Source organism: Lolium rigidum, chromosome 2 (assembly GCF_022539505.1).
Source record: "Lolium rigidum isolate FL_2022 chromosome 2, APGP_CSIRO_Lrig_0.1, whole genome shotgun sequence".
NCBI lineage: Eukaryota > Viridiplantae > Streptophyta > Magnoliopsida > Poales > Poaceae > Lolium > Lolium rigidum.
In genome coordinates this window covers 48,743,279-48,748,928 of record NC_061509.1, presented here as the reverse complement: position 1 = coordinate 48,748,928, position 5,650 = coordinate 48,743,279, and the positions used below count along the sequence as shown (strand labels likewise).

General features: G+C 44.0%; 1 pseudogene; it reads right to left on the bottom strand.

The window, feature by feature from the left end:
• Nucleotides 1-1,195: 1,195 nt before the first annotated feature.
• LOC124689694 lies at nt 1,196-2,248 on the bottom strand (annotated as a pseudogene).
• Nucleotides 2,249-5,650: the final 3,402 nt, after the last annotated feature.

The window sequence follows — 5,650 nt, the reverse complement described above, 5'->3', positions numbered from 1 at the left end:
GCACTGTATAGAATAATGTGCTTCATGTTAATTAGCAAATCTTGTATATTTGAGTTTCACATAACAATAGTTGTTGTCACGAGAACTCCCTTGAAAGACACATGCCTAGAGATTGCTGGATCGGATGGAATTCTGTCATGTGTTCCTATGTTTTTTCCTTACAATTTTGTTTTCAGTGTTGTTGTTGACCAACAACTAGAATGTAGAGTATTTCAGAACAAATTTTAGGGTTAAAATGTAGACTATTTCTGAACGGAGGAAGTAGACAATAAGAAGCTACCGGAGCGATGATACAACGATATTGCCAGATATTGTAACTTTATGATTGATGTGTGATTGGGTTGAATGGGTACTTCCGCAGGTTCGTAGCACAAAAGAAGAGTGGAGGAAGAACTTAGTTTTAGTGGAAGCATTCAATGTGATGAAGAAAAGGAGTGACTACAGCTGCAGATGAAATCACATGAAGTCAAGGAGGTAGCAATAAAACTCATGATTAATGGTTCAAATCCAGGTACACAAATGTTCGTGCATGATGGCCTCAAGATAGCGGAAGACATATTCGCCAAGGTATCTGTCAAATATGTGTATGAGTTGTGCTACAGTTTTGGATTTGTAGGCGGTAGGTTACGTGCTAGAATGAAACTCTGTTACCCGAGCCTAACATATAAAGGCACTGCATGGTAACCAAAATTGACTAGAGGAGATTTAGTTTAGACGCATAATTTGTTTAAGAACGGTCCGGCGTTCGTGTCAAGGACTGCAGGATCAGTGTGGTGTTTGATATCTGGTGTGTGTGTTGACTTCGGTGGGATTGTCATCATTGGTACTATGTTGATTAGTACATGGGGATTAGTGTCTGTTAAGCATGACCCGTGGATGCAGGCGTTGATCGTTGAACAATGTTACCAAATCTCGGTATCGTTTGCTGTGATTTCTTGTTCTCGGTAGATCGATAATGCGTTTAGGGTAGGGTTTAGGGCTCCGATGATAGTAGAATTATATAAATTGCATTAAGTATTGTTACTTTGCCATTTAAAATCATGAATTAATAAACAATTCAGCAGACATAAAAAAGATTAGAAACAACACAGGAACAAACATTACTGAGTAACCTGTGCATAGTAAATATACTTTTTTCTCTTTCTGTTTAATATATACTAGGAGATTGCACTTTTGACATTATAAAGTCGGACCACTACAGCTTGTCAATTACCTTGTCCAAAATATCATATGCAACACCTTGGTGGTCTTGCTTGAGTCGCTTGAACTTATTAGTTTTTATGGTAGATCGTATCCTCTTAGTGCCTCTTGCTATATAGTTGAGACAATAGTTCTTGAGCTGTTGGCAGTGGAATTCCTCCGCGAGATTCAAAGTGAAGCCCAATGACTTAGCCTCAAGTGCCTTGCTTAATTTGTTCTGACACATCAACTTCAACCTCTCCATTGCGTACCGATCAGCCGCGACTAGCAAATGCTGGGTCATGTCTATAGCATCCTCCGTGGTCTCCTCCATGAACTCGGGAGGCAATCATTGTACATGTAATAAAGTAAGACCTCGAAAACTCTGGCATCTACATCGTTAAGGCGGATACTGTTTTGTCTACTCTCCATCATAGGTCCACACAGCAGCGCACGGAAGACTGGCGACCGTGCAGCGAGCACACACCCGTGCACCTTAAAACTTTTGAACCACCCAATACGGACCGTCAAGTCTGCCTCAAGGCCGTGCTCCAGAAGATTGCCTAGATCTTTGCTGAGGACAGAGGGTGGAATGATGATTCTATTTTCGTTATCCTCAGCGTCCTGGACGAGCTTAGAGGCAATAACGGTGATCGCGCACTTGATCAGTAGACAGTCATCCTGGAGATACCCCGAGGCAACCACTAACAAATTTTCTTCGACCCCAAGAAACTCCATGCTTGCCGACCTCAAACTTTCTGGTGTAGCCGAATTTGTGCTTCTCTCCTGTGGCCGACGGTGCGGGGTCCTGTAGGCAGAAGGAGTAGTACGCAGTGACCTCAGAATCACCGGCGGTGTTTATCAACTCGAGAAAAATCGAAGTGAACTGATCATCGACAATCCTTGAGGTGCCGTTTGGGTAGTAGCAGATAGCCCAGTCATGGCCGCCGACGCGGAAGGCCGCGGACGTGAGACAGGTATTGCTGCCTTTGACAAGGGAGTGGTTGACGACCTTGAATAGGTGCTCGCCGGCGTGGAGAACCACAGTCGAGGCGGTCTTCGTTGCCATGGCCGCCTGCAATATCGCGTGTTAAGATGTTTGAGGAAAAGAAATCAATGGACGATGGGGTAGATAGACTTTAGGTACTTCTATATTATGGGGCCATTGGGGATTAGGCCGGTGTTAATAGCTGACACGGTCTCCTAGCTGATCACGTATTTCGTGTCACGACCAAAGTCATCAGTTCGTATCACGACCAAACTTCAACGGAAATCCATGTCCACAGGACCTGCACATTATTTTTTCAAGCCCGGTTTTATTTTTGAACAATACTGGTTAAGTGTAGCAAAAAACAGTTCACCCACGAAATACAAGAAAGAGGCTGAGCTCGCCGGACGGACCAACTCGCCGGAAACCACGCTGGAGAGCGCGTAGCAAAAAATTGTGCCCTTGTAGCAAAAATAGATATCGTTGGAGACATCGACGGGGAACTCGTCGGAGAACTCACCCTCCCAGTGGCAAACATATTTTGCAATTGTACCAAAACCGTAAAAATGTTGTAGCAAAAAATTATTCCTATGTTGCAAATCCTCGAAGATATCAACGGAGACCTCGCCGACAACCATATTATGTAATTGTAACAAAACTGTAAAAACAGTTGTAGCAAACAAACAAAATCCTATGTTGCAAATCCACAAGATGGATACCACGAGACATCAACAGAACAGAGACCTCACTGGAAATATCTCGTAGCAAAAAATATATACTAAAGTAGGAAAATCACAGAAATTGTAGTAGCAAAAAATTCTACCTATGATGTAAATCCCCGAGCACGAACCCCCGTTATTAGCACCCTAGACAACCGGGCTCGCAGCAAAATCACAGAAACTGCAACCTAATCTCGGGCTCGCAGCAAAAGACGAAACCACCGTCCATCACTAGAAGAAGGATTAGGAAGGATGTTGACCAGTAGATGGCCGCCCTCTCCGAGCAGCATGGTGGCTGCATCTCTCCTTGTCGCGGCGGGGTGCCTCGGCGAGACGGGAGACGGCGGCTCTGCGGAGGGGCGCCTCGGCGAGACGGGAGGCAGAGGCTGCACGCCGGGGTGCCTCGGCGAGATGGGAGGCGGCCATGCCACCGATTGAAGGAGGAAGGCCGAAGGTGGCCGACGCTGGCTGAGGAGCAACTCAGGGACGAGCCAGTGGAGGAGCTAGCTGGGGCAGGCGTCTACGGAGGAGTCCGGCGGTGGCGCGGAGGAAGGTTGAAGGCGGCGGGCTCACAAGAGAGAGGGAAATGAGTGGATGAGGAAGGTCTGTGGCGCGATAAGGCCAGTGTGGTGGGCCCGTTCATTGCTCTTGTGGGACGCATGTCGCATGGAGAGACCGGAGGTTGCAAGTCGCGCGTGCCTCCGAGGATTATGATCATTTTCCTTTATTTTTTCTCTTGCACAGTTGCACGCCTGTACTCTACCTTTTTGTATGTACTAGTAATCGTGCACATGCAACCGTACATGTAATCTTTAGAAAATGAATATTGCTATAAGTCTTCTTCGTTTGCCAATTCTTTTGAAATCTCACCCTTCTATAACTGTTGCATTAATTGGTTGTTTTTTTGGGAGCAAATTCAGCACTTTATTGATCAAAACACATCAATACAAAGTTTGTCCCGGATAAAAACTCAGGGATCACAAAACGATAGAAGGAACTACCAGAAGGCTATGTGCTGAATTATTACAAAAGCGATTAACATGTCGAAAGGACACAGACAACAAAGACGTAGCGAGGGTCTTGATATCCTCCATTATAACTCCGACCAAAGACCGATCTCGATGAGGTGATCCAATCCTCTGGATGACAGAGAGGCAATCCGACACCAAGATGATCCTATCCAGGTCTTCATCACAAGCAAGGGTGACTGCATGCCTAATGGCAAGTGCTTCTGCTATTTCTGGCGAAGTAACCTCATCAAGTAACTGCCTGCAAGCAGACAGGAAATTACCGTTGTGGTCCCTGATTACGACGCCGACCCCCATTCGATTTGTAGACGAGAACAACGCAGCATCAACGTTGATGACAACCACACCATCCTGTTGCGGAGCCCAAACTGGTGTAGGGGAGGGTTCACGCGAGCGGACAGTAGGAGGTTAGAATAGATGCTGCAAGATCATCCCGATATAAGTATTGGTTGTTTGTTAGGATAACTATTTGAAGCAAGATCCAATAAACAATTATTTTTTTGATTGCTTGCCTTTCTTCATGCAAAATCCGATGCACCAACCCGACTACAGAAATTTAAGATGCAAAGTCCTCAAAAAATGATGATAATTACAGAACTATTGTTGGTTTAGTTTTTGACAGCGTGGGCTAATTAAGGAGCAATATTAGCAGAGATGTGCAAGACATGCATTTAAGAGAACCAATGGCCAAGATTCCAAAACGGACCTCCCAAGTTCGATAAAATGAAAGTGTCACCCTGCAATGCAGAATGGACAAATGTATGGATTTTTTTTGGTGTTTTCATATTGTGAGACATCCCTAAAGTTTAACAAAAAAATGGGCGCTTACATCTTGAGTTACCAAAAGATACAACAAAGTCATGCGAGAAAAATCATTTATGCATCTCATCACCATCTGATACCCATTTCAGCAGTTTTTCAAACATCCAGCAATTAAAAATATAGATGTGTACACTATTACTTACTATTCCTCTCCATTAAGTAAGAGAAGAAATCCTGAAGCGTGAACTATAACTAAGTTCGACTGTGCTGCAAAGATTACCCCAATGAATAAGTTCATCAGTGAATTCTTTGGGACGAAAATACCGATTTGGGAGCGTGTATGAACACGAGGATCAGGCGGTGCAGGCGAAACATCAGAAGGGTCTATCCAAATAAAAGAAAGGTTGGCTTTATTTCTTTTGGGGCTTGTTTCCGTTTTTCTTCCTATTCTGCTTGTTCTTTTTACGTTGTGGCAGGTGGTTTACCTTTAGTTGTGCAAACCCTTCTGTTATTTCCATTGCTGTCAACATGTTTCAATTCGTTTCAATGTAGCTGAGACAGTGAGTCTTGAGTTGACATGAGTTGTTGTATCGTTCTGCCAGATCCAAAATGAAACCCACATACTAAAGTGTCTCCTGTCAACACCCGGATTTTTAAGTCCAGATGCCTATTATGCCATACATCGCAATCCCAGGAATATTTTTTTTGCGAGACATAATAGATTGATATAACAGAACATCATTCATTACAACTCATAATTGTCTTACAACAAAGGATCACATGATCCAGTCTTAATACAACATAGTGGATCTAAGGATCCAATACAAAACACACAACAGAAGTAGCGTAGTAGCGGTCCATCTGTTTCACAGGCAACTGTTGACGTCAGGAGTAGTCTTAGTTATCATAGACGTCCTGCTGTCCATCCTCCTGGTACTGGTTTTTCTCTTCATAGTTTGGCCATTTGCATAGCC